The sequence below is a fragment of the Peromyscus leucopus genome, chromosome 1 (assembly GCF_004664715.2).
Source record: "Peromyscus leucopus breed LL Stock chromosome 1, UCI_PerLeu_2.1, whole genome shotgun sequence".
NCBI lineage: Eukaryota > Metazoa > Chordata > Mammalia > Rodentia > Cricetidae > Peromyscus > Peromyscus leucopus.
The window spans coordinates 166,053,488-166,069,109 of NC_051063.1; the positions used below are offsets into that span (position 1 = coordinate 166,053,488).

Sequence of the window (15,622 nt, forward strand, 5' to 3'; positions counted from 1 at the left end):
ACTCCTCTTCCTTTCTTTCCTCTGCCTCTTCACTTTCCTTTTTCTTCCCCACCATGTTCTTGACAGTTTCTAAAATCCTCCTCGTCCTCCCTCCTCAGCTCTCTTCCTGTCCTCTTCCTCCCTCCTCAGCTCTCTTCTTGTCCTCTTCCTCCCTCCTCAGCCCTCTTCTTGTCCTCTTCCTCCCTCCTCATCTCTCTTCCTGCCCTCTTCCTCCTTCTTCAGCTCTCTTCTTGTCCTCTTCCTCCTTCTTCAGCTCTCTTCTTGTCCTCTTCCTCCTGTGATCTTTCATCTTCCTTCTCCTACTTTTCTTTCTCCTCCCCTTCCACTTTCTCATCTTCTTATATCATTTTATATCTCACTATATCTGCTTTCTCTCCTGCTCTTCTTTTGTCTTCTTTTAATCTTCCTCTCATTCCCTATTCTACTACTCTTTATTATCCTAGTCACTCTCCTCCACTTCCAAATATTTTCTCTTCCCTTTTCCTCTACCTCCTATCTCCTTCCTAGTTCATTCCCCTATTCCTAATCTTTCCTTCTGTACAACCCCTTCCTCATCCTACTTCTATTTCTCTCTTCCTCCTTGCCCTCATCTGCAAGCTCCACTTCTTCCTTCTTATCCTGTGTCTCTTGTTCTTCCTTCTGCATCCATTACTTTTTCATCCTTCTACTAGTCCTAGTCTCTACTTTTCTTCCTCCTCTTCCTTATTCCTTTCCTTGCACTCCCTTTTCCTCCATGTCCCCCTCTCCTTTTTATTTCGCTTGTGCTCTGGCATCACTTCATCTCCCACTCCTTGTCTTCTCTTCAACATTCTCCCTTCTATCTTCTCCTCTAGTCCTGTACAACCGCTCTGCATCATCCCTTAATATTTTAACTTCCCTCTTTTTCTTCTTCCTTCATTTAATCCTCAACTAATATCCTACTTCTACTCTATTCTTCCTTTTCCTCTTCCTCTTTATCCTAAATTCAACTCTTGTTTTTCCTTCTCTTACCCCTCAATTCGTTTCTGCTCCTCCTTCTGTTACCTCTAATACTATCCATCTTTATCCTGTTATCTCTTCATTCCCTTCTTCTGCCTTTCTTTTTCTTCCATTCCTCTAAACGTATCCCTATGAGCAACACCACATAGGAGGATCTCTCCCTTCTCTTTCCCCTTTCCTCCTCCGCCTCTTCCTCTTTTTACTCCCTTATCCTTCAGTCCCCTTTACAGTTTCTAACCCAATCTCTCCTGCTGCTCTTCCTTCTCTCTGGCATTCCTATTGTTCATTCTTCTGTTTCTGCTCATTATTTCTACCACATTTGCTCTATCTTCTTTTTCAACCCCTGCTCCATTTGCTCCAGCCCCCTCTTTTTCCTCCCTTTCTTCTCTTTCCTCTATCCTCTAATCTTCCCTAAGCACTTCCTTGTCTTCTCAAATTACGGTATACATCCTCTTCCTCCTCCATCTACTCCATCCACTCCTCTTCCTCTTCTTCCTCAACTATCTACTCTATCCACTCCTGTTCCTCCTTTATTTCCTCTGTCCCATCCTCTTCTTCCTCCATCTACTCTATGCTCTCCTCTTCCTCCTCTATGTACTCCATCCCCTCCTCTTCCTTCTCCATCTACTCTACCTCGTCCTATTCCTTCTCCAACTACTTCATCGCCTCCTCTTCCTCCTCCATCTACTCTGTTACCTCATGTGCCTCCTCCAGTTACTTTATCCTCTCCTCTCCTCTCCTACTCCATCTATTCTATCCTCTCCTCTTCATCCTCTTCTTCCACCACCTATTCTACCCTCACCCTCTTCCTCATCCATCTACTCTATCACCTCTTCTTCCTCCACCATTTACTCCATACCTTCCTCTTCCTCTTCCTCCTCCATCTACACTATCACCTCCTCTTACTCTTTCGGCTACACTATCACCTCCTCTTCCTCTTCCATCTACTCTAAAACCTTGATTTTCTCCTCTTCTTCATCCACTACTCTATTCCCCCTCTTCCTCATCCATCTACTCTATCCCCTCCTCTTACTCCTCTGTCTACACTATCCCCTTCGCTTCCTTCTTTTCCCTCCACCATCTACTCTATAACCTCATCGTCCTCCTCTTCCTCCTCCATCTACTCTATCCTCTCCTCTTCCTCCTCCATCTACTCTATCCTTTCCTCTTCCTCCTCCATCTACTCTATCCCCTCCTATTTTTCCTCTTCCTCCTACATCTACTCTATCTCCTCCTCTTCCTGCTCCATCTACGCTATCCTCTCCTCTTCCTTCCCCAACTACTCGATCCCCTCCTCTTCTTCCTCTTCCTCCTACATCTACTCCATCCCCTCCTCTTCCTCCTCTATCTACTCTATCCCCTCCTCTACCTCCTCCAACTATTCCATCGCCTATTCTTTCTCCCCATCTACTCTATCCCCTCCTCTAACTCCTTTTTCTCCACCATCTACTCTATGCTCTCCTCTTCGTCCTCCGGTTACTCTATCACCTCCTGTTCACCCTCCATCTACTCTATCACCTCCTCTTTCTCCACAAACTATTCTATCCCCTCCTCTTCCTCATCCATCTACTCTATCCCCCCTCTTCCTCTTCCATCTACTCTATCCTCTCCTCTACTTACCCATCGATTCTATCCCTTCCGCTTCCTCCACAAACTACTCTGCCCCTCCTCTTCCTCCTCCACTCCTCTATCTACTCAATCACCCTCTCTTCCTCCTCCCTCTACTCTATCACCATGCTTCCTCCATCATCTACTCTATCCCCTCCGCTTCCTCCTCCAATTACCCTATTTCCTCCTTCTCTTCCTCCATCTACTCTTTGCTCTCCTCTTCTTACTCCAGCTACTCCATTCCTTCCTCTTCCTCCTCCATCTATTCTATGCTCTCCTCTTCCTCCTCTAACTACTCCACCCCTTCTCTTCCTCCTCCATCTAATTTATCCCCTCCTCTTGTTCCTCAATCTACTCTACCGTCTCCTATTACTCCTCCATCTACTCTATCCTCTCCTCTTTCTCCTCTTCCTCTTCCATCTACTCTATGACTTCCTCTTCCTCCTTTTTCTCCTCCATCTAGTCTATGCTCTCCAATTTCTTCTCCATCTACTCTATCTCATCCTCTTCCTCCTCCATCTGCTATATCCTCTCTTCTTCCTCCTCCATCTACACTATCCCCTTCACTTCCTCCTTTTCCCTTCATCATCTACTCTATACCCTCATCTTCCTTCTCTTGCTCCTCCACCTAATCTGTGTCTCCTCTTTCTCCTCAATCTACTCCCACTGCTCCTCTTCTTCTTCCTCTTCCATCTACTCTATACCCACCTCTTCCTCCTCCAACTACTCTATCTCTTCCTCATCCCCCTCCATCTACTCTATCTCCTCCTCTTCCTGCTCCAAATACATGATCCTCTCCTTGTCCCCCTCCATCTACTCTATCACCTCCTGTTCCTCCTCCATCTACTCTATCACCTCCTCTTCCTCCACCAACTACTCTATCCCCTCCTCTTCTTCCTCTTCCTCCTACATCTACTGCATCCCCTCCTCTTCCTCTTCTATCTACTCTATCCCCTCCTCTACCTCCTCCAACTACTCCATCGCCTATTCCTTTTCCTCCATCTACTCTATCCCCTCCTCTTACTCCTTTTTCTTCTCCATCTACTCTATGCTCTGTTCTTCCTCCTCCATGTACTCTATCACCACCTCTTTCTCCACAATCTATTCTATCCCCTCCTCTTCCTCATCCATCTACTTTTTACCCTCCTCTTCCTCCACAATCTACTGTATCCCCTCCTCTTCTTCCTCCATCTACTCTATCCTCTCTTCCTCGCCCAACTACTCTATCCCCTCCTCTTCTTCCTACGTCTACTCCATCCCATCCTCTTATTCCTGTATCTACTCTATCCCCTCCTCTACCTCCTCCAACTACTCCATCGCCTATTCTTTCTCCTCCATCTCTATCCCCTCCTCTAACTCCTTTTTCTCCACCATCTACTCTATGCTCTGCTCTTTCTCCTCCATGTACTCTATCACCTCCTGTTCACCCTCCATCTACTCTATCACCTCCTCTTTCTCCACAATTTATTCTATCTCCTCCTCTTCCTCATCCATCTACTCTATCCCCCCTCTTCCTCCTCCATCTACTCTATCATCTCCTCTACTTACCCCATCAACTCTATCCCTTCCACTTCCTCCACAAACTACTCTGCCCCTCCTCTTCCTCCTCCACTCCTCTATCTACTCAATCACCCTCTCTTCCTCCTCCCTCTACTCTATCACCACGCTTCCTCCATCATCTACTCTATCCCCCCGCTTCCTCCTCCATTTACTCTATCCCCTCCTTCTCTTCCTCCATCTACTCTTTGCTCTGCTCTTCCTACTCCATCTACTCCATTCCCTCTTCCTCCTCCATCTACTCTATTCTCTGCTCTTCCTCCTCCATCTATTTATCCCCTCCTCTTCCTCCTCCATCTACTCTATCATCTCCTATTACTCCACCATCTACTCTATCCTCTCCTCTTTCTCCTCTTCCTTCTCCATCTACTCTATGACTTCCTCTTCCTCCTTTTTCCTCCTCCATCTAGTCTATGCTCTCCAATTTCTCCTCCACCTACTCTATCCCATCCTCTTCCTCCTCCATCTACTTTATAGCTTCCTCTTCCTCCACAATCTACTGTATCCCCTCCTTTTCCTCCTCCAACTACTCTATCCCCTCCTCTTTTCTTCCTCCTACATCTACTCCATCCCATCCTCTTCTTCCTGTATCTACTCTATCCCTTTCTCTACCTCCTCCAACTACTCCATCGCCTATTCTTTCTCCTCCACCATCCACTCTATTCCCTCCTCTAACTCCTTTTTCTCCTCCATCTCCCCATTATCTCCTCTTCCTCCTCCATTACTCTATCACCTCCTGTTCACCCTCCATGTACTCTATCACCTCCTCTTTCTCCACAATCTATTCTATCCCCTCCTCTTCCTCATCCATCTACTCTATCCCCCCTCTTCCTACTCCATCTACTCTATCATCTCCTCTACTTACCCCATCGACTCTATCCCTTCTGCTTTCTCCACAAACTACTCTGCCCCTCCTCTTCCTCCTCCACTGTTCTATCCACTCAATCACCCCCTCTTCCTTCTCCAGCTACTCTATAACCATGTTTCCTCCATCATCTACTGTATCCCCTCTGCTTCCTCCTTTATTTACTCTATTCCCTCCTATTCTTCCTCCATCTATTCTTTGCTCTGCTCTTCCTACTCCATCTACTCCATTCCCTCTCTTCCTCTTCCATCTACTCTATGCTCTATTCTTCCTGCTGCATCTACTCCACCCCTTCCCTTCCTCCTCCATCTAATTTATCCCCTCCTCTTCTTCCTTTATCTTCTCTATCGTCTCCTATTACTCCTCCATCTATTCTATCCTCTTCTCTTTCTCCTCTTCCTCCTCCATCTACTCTATGACTTCCTCTTCCTACTTTTTCCTCTCCATCTAGTCTATGCTCTCCACTTTCTCCTCCATCTACTCTATCCCATCCTCTTCCTCCTACATCTACTCTATGCTCTCCTCTTCCTCCTACATCTACTCTATGCTCTCCTCTTCCTCCTACATCTACTCCACCCCTCCTCTTCCTCCTCCATCTAATTTAGCTCTCCTCTTCCTCCTCCATCTACTCTATTATCTCCTATTACTCTACTAACTACTCTATCCTCTCCTCTTTCTCCTTTTCCTCTCCATCTACTCTATGACTTCCTCTTCCCCCTTTTCTCCTCCATCTAGTATGCTCTCCACTTTCTCCTCCATCTACTCTATCCCGTCCTCTTCCTCCTCCATCTACTCTATCTCCTCCTCTTCTTCCAACATCTACTCTATCTCCTACTCTTCCTCCTCAGTCTGCTATATCGTCTCTTCTTCCTTCTCCATCTACACTATCCCTTCTCTTCCTCCTTTTCCCTTCACCATCTACTCTATATCCTCATCTTCCTTTTCTTGCTCCACCTAATCTATCTTTCCTCTTTCTCCTCAATCTACTCCCATTGCTCCTCTTCTTCTTCCTCTTCCATCTACTCTATACCCACCTCTTCCTCCTCCAACTACTCTCTTTCATACCCCTCCATCTACTCTATCTCCTCCTCTTCCTCCTCCATCTACTCTATCCTCTCCTCTTCTTCCACCAACTATTCTATCCCCTCCTCATCTTCCTCTTTCTCCTACATCTACTCCATCCCCTCCTCTTCCTCCTCTATCTACTCCATCCTCTCCTCTACCTCCCCATCTACTCCATCGCCTATTCTTTCTTCTCCATCTACTCTATCCCCTCCTCTTACTCCTTTTTCTCCTCCATCTACTCTATGCTCTTTTCTTCTCCCTCCATGTACTCTATCACCTCCTCTTTCTCCACAATCTATTCTATCCCCTCCTCTTCCTCATCCATCTACTCTATCCCCCCTCTTCCTACTCCATCTACTCTATCCTCTCCTCTACTTAGCCCATCAACTCTATCCCTTCCTCTTCCTACACAATCTACTCTGCCCCTCCTCTTCCTCCTCCACTCCTCTATCTACTCAATCATCCCCTCTTCCTCCTCCATCTACTCTATCACCATGCTTCCTCGATCATATACTCTATCCCCTCTGCTTCCTCCTCCATTTACTCTATCTCCTCCTCCTCTTCCTCCATCTACTCTTTGCTCTCCTCTTCCTACTCCATCTACTCCATTTTCTCTTCTTCCTCCATCTACTCTATGCTCTGTTCTTCCTGCTCCATCTACTCTACCCCTCCTCTTCCTCTTCCATCTAATTTATCCCCTCCTCTTCCTCCTCCATCTACTCTATCGTCTCCCATTACTCCTCCATCTACTCTATCCTCTCCCTTTTCTCCTCTTCCTCCTCCATCTACTCTATGACTTCCTCTTCCTCCTTTTTCCCCTTCATTTAGTCTATGCTCTCCACTTTCTCCTCCATCTACTCTATCGCCTCCTCTTCCTCCAACATCTACTCTATCTTTTCTCTTCCTACTCCATATCCTCTATCCCCTCCTCTTGCTCCTCCATCTACTTTATACCCTCCTCTTCCTCCTTCATCTACTGTATCCCCTCTTCTTCCTTCTCCATCTACTCTATCCCCTCCTCTGCCTCCTCCATCTACTTTATCCCCTCCACTTTCTTCTCCATCTATTCTATGCCCCCTCTTCCTCCTCCATCTGCTATATCGTCTCTTCCTCCCCCATCTACTCCATCCCCTCCTCTTCCTCCTCCATCTATTTTTTGCCCTCCTCTTCCTACTCCATCTATTCCAAACCCTCCTCTTTCTCCTCTTCTTCCACCATTTACTATATACCCTCCTCTTCATCCTCTTCTTCCACCACCTATTCTTTCTCACCCTCTTCCTCCTCCATCTACTCTAATACCTCTTCTTCCTCTACCATTTACTCCATACCTTCCTCTTCCTCCTCCATCTTCTCTATCACCTCCTCTTACTCTTCCATCAACTCTATCACCTCCTCTTCCTCTTCAATCTACTCTAAAACATCTTCTTTCTCCTCTTCCTTCCACTACTCTATTCCCCCTCTTCCTCCTCCATCTACTCTATCCCCTCCTCTTTCTCGTCCATCTACATTATCCCCTTCTCTTTCTCCTTCTCCCTCCACCATCTACTCTATACCCTCATCTTCCTTCTCTTGCTCCTCCACCTAATCTGTCACTCCACTTCCTCCTCAATCTACTCCCATTGCTCCTCTTCTTCTTCCTCTTCCATCTACTCTATCCCCTCCTCGTCCTCTTCCATCTACTCTATCCCCACCTCTTCCTCCTCCAACTACTCTATCTCTTCCTCATCCACCTCCATCTGCTCTATCTCCTCCTCTTCCTGCTCAAACTACATTATCCTCTCCTCTTCCCCCTCCATCTACTCTATCTCCTCCTCCTCTTCCTCCTCTATCTACTCCATCCTCTCCTCTACCTCCCCATCTACTCCATCGCCTATTCTTTCTCCTCCATCTACTCTATCCCCTCCCATTACTTTTCCTCCTCCATCTACTCTATGCTCTCCTCTTCCTCCTCCATGTACTCTATCCCCTCCTTTTTCTACAATCTATTCTATCCCCTCCTCTCCCTCCTCCATCTACTCTATCCCCCTCTTCCTCCTCCATCTACTCTAACCTCTCCTCTTTCTCCTCCAACTACTCTATCCCCTTATTCTTCCTCTTCCTCCTACATCTACTCCATCACGTCCTCTTCCTCCTCCACCTACATTATCCCCTTCTTTTCCTCCTTTTCCCTCCACCATCTACTCTATACCCTTATCTTCCTTCTCTTGCTCCTCCACCTAACCTGTCGCTCCTCTTCCTCCTCAATCTACTCCCATTGCTCCTCTTCTTCTTCCTCTTCCATCTACTCTCTCCCCACCTCTTCCTCCTCTAACTACTCTATCTCTTCCTCATCCCCCTCCATCTACTCTATCCTCTCCTCTTCCCCATCCATCTGCTCTCTCCCCTCCTCTTCCTCCTCATCTACTCTATCCTCTCCTCTTTCTCCTCCAACTACTATACCCCCTCCTCTTCTTCCTCTTCCTCCTACATTTACTCCATACCCTCCTCTTCCTCCTCTATCTACTCTATCCCCTCCTCTTACTCCTTTTTCTCTCCCATCTACACTATGCTCTGCTCTTCCTCCTCCATGTACTCTATCAACTCCTGTTCCTCCTCCATCTACACTATCCCATCCTCTGCCTCCTTCATCTACTTTATCCCCTCCACTTTTCCTCCATCTACTCTATCCCCTCTCTTCCTCCTCCATCTTCTATATCGTCTCTTCTTCCTCCTCCATCTACTCAATCCTGTGTTCTTTCTCCTCTTCTTCCTCCATCTACTCCATTCCCTCTTCCTCCTCCTTCGACTTTATCCCCTCCTCTTCCTCCTCCATCCACTCTATCCCCTCCTCTCCCTCCTCCATCTATCCCCCTCTTCCTCCTTCAACTACTCTATCCTCTCCTCTTCCTCCTCCATCTACTCTATGCCCCCTTTTGTCCTCCATCTACTCTATCTTCTTTCTCCACAATCCATTTTATCCTCTCCTCTTCCTCCTCCACCTACTCTATCGCCTATTTTTTCTCCTCCATCTATTCTGTCGCCTCTTCTTCCTCTTTTTCTCCTCCATCTACTCTATGCTCTCTTCTTCCTCCTCCATCTACTCTACACCCTCCTGTTCCTCTTCCATCTACTCTATCCCCTCCTTTTTCTCCTCAATCTATCTCCTCCTCTTCCTCCTCCATCTACTCTATCCTTTCCTCTTTTTCCTCCATCTACTTTATCTCCTTCTCTTCCTCCTCCTACTCTATCCTCTACTCTATCTACTCCATCTACTCTATTCCCTCCTCTTCCTTCACAATCTATTTTTCCCCTCCTCTTCCAACTCCACTCCTCTCTCTACTCTTTTTCCCCCTCTTCCTACTCCATCTACTCTATCCCCTCCTCTTTCTACTCCGTCTACTTTATCTTCTGCTCTTCTTCTTCCATCTACTCTATCCCCCCTTCTTCCTCCATCTACTCTATCTCCTCCTCTTCCTCCTTCATCTACTCTATGTTCTCCTCTTCCTCCCATATCTACTTCATCCCCTCTTCTTCCTCTTCCATCTACTCTATCCCCTCCTCTTCCTCTTCCATCTACTCTATCCCCCTTTCCTCCAACATCTACTCTATCTCCTTCTATCTCTTCCATCTATTCTTTCCCTCCTCTTCCTCCATTTCCTCACCTACTTCATCTCTCCTGTTCCTTCATCATCTGCTCTATACTCTCCTCTCTCTTCTCTTCCTCCTCCATCTACTCTTTCCCTTCCTCCTCCTCCTATTCTTCCTTTTCTACTCTTTCCCCTTCTCTTCCTCCACAATCTACTCTATACCCTCCTCTTCCTCCTGCATTTACTCTATCCCCCCTCTCCCTCTTCCTCCATCTACTCTATCCCCTCCTCTTTATCCTCTTCCTTTCCATGTTCTTCCTGTCTCCTTTCCTTTGTTCCTTCTTTTGCTTCCTCTCTATCTTTGGATTTTCTCTTCTTCCTTTCCTCCTTTAGCATTCTATCTTTCCTGCGTCTTCATTTCCTCCATCTCCTCTCCTTCTAACTCACCCTCCTCCTTTTCCTGTTTCTTCTCTTACTCCTCCCTCCTCCCACCCAGCCTTCTCCTACATAGCCTTGTCCTCCTGCCTTCCTTCCCTTCTCCTCCTCTTGGCCTTCCTCCATCTCCTTTTCCTCTTGCATTTCCTTTGTGTCTCTAGTTTCCTTTCCTCCCTCCTGCTTTTCCTTGCTCCTTGCTCCTCTACACTTCCTCTCCTTCACTTCTCTTTTTTGTCCCCCTCCTCTTCCTCCTGCTCCTTTGTTGTTGTTGTCTCCTATGTCCTACTAGCTTCCTATTGCACTCTGCTCGGCCCCTTGCTTCTCCTGTTCCACTATTTCCTTAGTGACCTTTCTTCTACCCATTCAAACAGCTGTTTTCCTCCTCTCCTTTTCTTCTGTCCCCTTTCTGCCACACTCCCTCCTTCTCCCTCCTCTTCTCTTCCTCTTCTTCTTCGTCCTGCTCCTCCTTCCCACCTGCTCCCCATCTCCTCACCTCTCTGTTTGCACCCCTCCGTCTTGTCCCTCTTCCTTTCCTCCTTTTGTCTTTCTCTCTTCCTCCGTTTCTACAATCTCTTCTTCTGCCTTTGTCCTCCCTTCTCCACTCCTCATCCTCATCCTCTCTGCAACTCTTTCTACTCTGCAGCCTCCTCCTCGGCTGTCACCTCCTAGTCCCCTGCTTCAGTGCCTTGCTTTCTCTTCCCATCTCTCTCCTCCTCTTCCTCTCATTTCCTATGGGACCTTCACAACTTTCTTTATCCCTCTATCTCCCTTTGCTCCATATCTTAGACACACTCTAATTTCCTTGTCTCCTTTTGGTTTTTTGAGACAGGGTTTCTCTGTGTAAGAGTCCTGCCTGTCCTAGAACTCACTCTGTAGACCAATCTGGCCTCGAACTCAAACCCGCCCGCCTCTGCCTCCTGAGTGCTGGGATTAAAAGTGTGCACCACCGCCCCCTGCTTATTTCTCCATCATAGTATTCCCATTCCCCAGCACTTTCCTGCCTTGTCCTGACTCCTGTTTTTCCTTCTCACCTGTTTTCAGCCTTTCCCCCTTCCCCCCTGCGCCCTTCCCTCTCACCTGTGCTGGGTCTCTAGACTGGTCCTTGCCTCAGAGGATGTGGAGACTTGATACCCAGGGTTTGATGTCCTCCTGGGTACCCCCCACACAGTCCTGGCTGGCTCTGAGTCCCATAAGGAATGTGATCAAGGGTGTTCAGTACATTCCACTCCCCTCACCTCCTCTACCTGCCATGTCTTCCTTGCTCTTTTCTCCACTCACACCTCCTTCCCCTCCCTAGGCTTCCCATTTCCCGCTTTCTGGGGCTCTCTGCCCTGTTTCCTCTCTGTCCTTGCTCTCACTGTTCCTTCTGGAATCTGCCTCTGTTCTGTTCCCACCGCCACTCTCTCCTCCTCCACTTTCTCCGTACCCGGGCTCTCCCACCAGCACTGTAAGCCCCGTCCTGATATCCCCTCCCTGCTCATCTAAACTTACAAGTTGCCCCCACCTCCCTTGGCATCTCTGCTGTTTATCTTCCTTGATCACTTCCCTCCCTTTCTTACCTTGGCTTTTCAGTCTCTCCTTCTCACCTCTCTGTCCTGTCCCATGATGCTGATCGCTTCTCCCTTCTCCTTTCCAGCTCAGCCCCTCTCTGGTGTCCCTCGTGGTGCTCTACTCTGTCCCTTGCACTCCTGTGGTCCTCCTGGTTTTCCCGCCTCTTTCTTGCACTCTTCGTACTCCTCCAGGGTGTGTGTGTGTGTGTGTGTGTGTGTGTGTGTGTGTGTGTGTGTGTGTGTGTTATAGGACAGAAGTCAACCTTAGGTATCACCCATTTAAAAATTTTTTTAGTTTGTATTGCATGTGTGTTTATAGTGTACTCACATGTGTGTGGGGCTAAGATGTCAACATCTGGTGTCTCCTCTGTTGTTCTCCACCTTAATCTTATTTTGTTTGTTTATTTATTTATTTATTTATTTATTTATTTATTTATTTATTTTGTTTATTGGCTGGTTTTTTGAGGCAGGTTTCTCTGTGTAGCCTAACTGCCTTGGAACTCACTCTGCAGACCAGGCTGGCCTTGAACTCAGATCCGCCTGCCTCTGCCTCCTGAGTACTGACTGGGATTAAAGGTGTGCACCATCACAGCCAGGTTCCCCACTTTAACTGAACTTGTAACTTGCTGATTTGGTGAGGCTGACCAGCCAGCAAGCCCTGGGAATCCACTGGTCTCCACCTCCCCAGCACCGGGGTTACAGGCGCGTGCCAGGCTGGTGTGTGGCACGGGGACCCAAACTTGGGTCTCCCTGCTGCACAAGCATTTCACTGATAGACCCGGCTCCCAGCCCTGCCCATTCTTCTCTCCTCCTTTCTCTTCCTCTCTATTCCCTCTCCTCTGCACTCCCTCCCTCCCTCCCTCCCTTCTCCCTCAGCTCTCAACCCCAAGGGCCTCTAAGTGGACTCCTCTCCTGGTGCTGGGAGGTTCCCAGACTCTGGGAGGGAGGTGGACCACCAGTGGCCACAAAAGGTCATGGCAGGAAGCTGACTACCTGGAGCATGGCTACCAAGCCAGAGTCCAGGTGTGGGGCAGGGTCTTTGTGACACTCCTTTTTTCTGTCTGTCCTGGACGCTGGACATTTCCTGGAGGAACCAGACCCTGAAGGTGGGAAGCAAAGAATCAGCTCAGAGCGAGGAGAGCTGCCCACAGACACGGTGTGTACATTGCGGGGCCAGAACAGCATGTGATCCTGGGTTGTCCAGGGATGGGCTCTGAGACTCGAGTTTGAGCTTGGTGAAGGCTGATGAGACTGCTCTGTCCCCTGCCAGGCCCTCCACCCTCTTCAGGCATCAGCAACGGAAGGCCTCAGCTGACTTCAGTTTTCCAGATGAAAACATCTGTGCAACACCTGCAGGACACTGAAGACCAGCAGCTGTTAGGACAGAGGCTTCTTAGGACTCACCTGCCTGAAGGACCAACACTGCTCAACACAGCAGATCGTGTGTGTGTGTGTGTGTGTGTGTGTGTGTGTGTGTGTGTGTGTGTGTAGCTAATGGGACTGTCACCACCTCCTGGCACAGAGTGAAACTGCAACCAGCTGGATTAGGCACTGAAATTTGTCCCCAATAAAGGACAGTTGGGGTGAGGGAAGCTGTGGAGGAAGGGATATGGAAAATTCTGTAAAAATGAACACTTTTACTCCTAATACAGAAACACTGACAGCAAGTGTTTGTCTGAGCCAGGGTCTCATGCTACCCAGGATGGCCTTGAACTCCCTATCAAGGGTGACCTTGACCCCGAGCCTCCTGCTTCTACTCCTTCAGTGCTGGAATTTCAAGTCGGCTACACTGGCTTCAAGCCGGCTCTGACTATGGAGTCTTACACTTGAGCCTTACACTGAGTCAGCCGGACAGTGTGACTTCCAGGGGTGGACGCGGCCCACCAGGGGTAGAATGAAAACAGGTCTTTGACCACGCAGACCCGCTGCAGGTCTGGGCACAGCCCATGGTCTCGCTGAATGGAAGGTGGGTGCAAGCGATGGTGGGGGTCCCAGTTAGGGTTTCTATTGCTGTGATGAAATCACCATGGCCAAAGGGAAGTTGGGGAGTTGGGGAGGAAAGGGTTTATTTGGCTCACACTTCCACATTGTAGTCCACCATGAAGGAACTCGGGACAGGGAAAGAATCAGGAGGCCGGAGTTGATGCAGAGGCCATGCAAGGGAGCTGCTTACTGGCGTGCTCCTCACGGCTTGTTCAGCCTGCTTTCTTAGAGCACCCAATACCACATGCCCAGGGATGGCACCACCCACAATGAGCTGTGCCTCCCCATCAACAACTAATTAAGACAATTCAGCCAGCTGGTGGTGGTGCACACATTTAATGAGAAGGCGGATCTCTGAGTTCGAGGCCAGCCTGTTCTACAGAGTGAGTTCCTGAACAGCCAGGAATACACACAGAAACCCTGTCGGAGGTGGGAGAGAAAAAGAAAAAAATGTCCTACAGCCGGATCTTATGAAGGCATTTTCTCAGTTGAGGTTTCCTCCTTCCAGATGACTCTAGTTTATATCAAGTTGACTAGAACTAGCCAGGTCAGTGGGGAACAGCTAGGAGCCCAAGAATGGCCCCTGCTCTGGTCAGAGCATTTCCCTGGAGCCTCCAGAATCCCAGCAGCTGCAATGGGGCAGCAGAGTCACACAAGATATCAAAGTAGCCGAGGGCAGATTAAGTGCCAGCCTGAAGCTAGAAGCCAGAAAGGGGAAGCTTCCTGGGGAAAGAGAAGGGCATCCATGCATGGGCCAAGGAAAGAGGGATAGTCTACCCCCTGACCCACCTCCAGCTTATGCCTGAGGCCAACAAGCTGGTGAGGGTCCAGGAGAGGACGAAGGGCTGAGCTGGGACCAGCTAAGTGGACACAGTGACTGCGGCAGGAGACGGAGTTTAAGAAGCCTGGCCTGATGCTCTGATTATGGGCATCAAATGCCAGGCCAGGTGAGTGGGCTGAGTTTGTCCTGTGGGTGCTAGAAGCCATGAGAGGGCAGCAATGGGGTCAGCTCTGGTGTTGGAAGCCCACGATGGGATGGACAGAGGGGAAGGAATGCCGTGGGGGGTGGCAGACTGAAGGTCCGGGAGCGAACAGATGTAGCTGCAGGTGGGTGTCTTACTCCAGGGCTACCTCTAGGGCAGCCCGAAGGGGCAGGAATGGTAATGGTACGGTGGGGGGTGGTGCAGAGCAGGACCCTGTCCTAAGGCTGGACCAATGACAGTATTTCTAGAGCAATGATCCAGGAGCCACTGTGCAGGGGCAGAGGCACAGGGAGCTGAGTGGCAGATGAGGCTGCAGTCTGGAGGATCTAGGGCCGGTCAGGGAAGCAAGGCTGTTGGCGCCACTGACGGGAGCGAGCTGAGGCAGAGAGGCGACTCGGCCCAGAGAACAAGTGAGGATGCCTAAGGTACACACGCAAGCCCAGATCTCACCCAGCAAGTCATGTGGCCAAGCATCCTGCAGATACATGTGGTTAAAAAGAGAAAGAAAGAAAGAAAACAGGAGCAACGCAGGTGCACAGGTCTCCTGCAGCACTGGCCAAGCAGACCCAAAGATGACAAAATAAGTAAGCTGGAGATGGGAAGAGGTGGCTGGAGCCTCCGCCAGCAGGTGTCACACAAGGCTTTTGCAAGACCATCCTGCAGAGACTGCTGTTGCCCCTTGTCTGCACTGAGCAGCTGCCTCCACAGGGGAGCAGGGATGGGGGGCTACTGTGTCCAAATCCCTAGCACCCTGGACAGGGTTTAGCTGGGCTGGAGCCCCAGAGTGTCTAATGGATTCGGCAGCTCGAACACAGAAGGCTGGCTGGGAACCACCTCAAGCGGAGGGAAAGCCACCAGCTAAGACACCGCAGACACTCCATCCACCAGATGGGAAGACGGCTCTGCACCCGGAGCTTCTCGGGAGTCCTGGCACATGCACAAGTTTTAAGATCCATTCTTTTCTCTCCCTCACACACACACACCTTGCTCTGACCTGCAGGCGAGGTCAGAGGACACCTGAGGGGTCGTCCG

The 15,622-nt window shown here is 49.1% G+C and overlaps 1 long non-coding RNA gene across 1 annotated transcript; it reads left to right on the forward strand.

Moving 5' to 3' along the window:
* Positions 1-12,141: 12,141 nt before the first annotated feature.
* On the forward strand, positions 12,142-13,303 carry LOC114684343. The gene is made up of 2 exons (XR_003733289.2): positions 12,142-12,780; positions 12,895-13,303. It is a non-coding gene; the product is annotated as an uncharacterized LOC114684343 (long non-coding RNA).
* Positions 13,304-15,622: the final 2,319 nt, after the last annotated feature.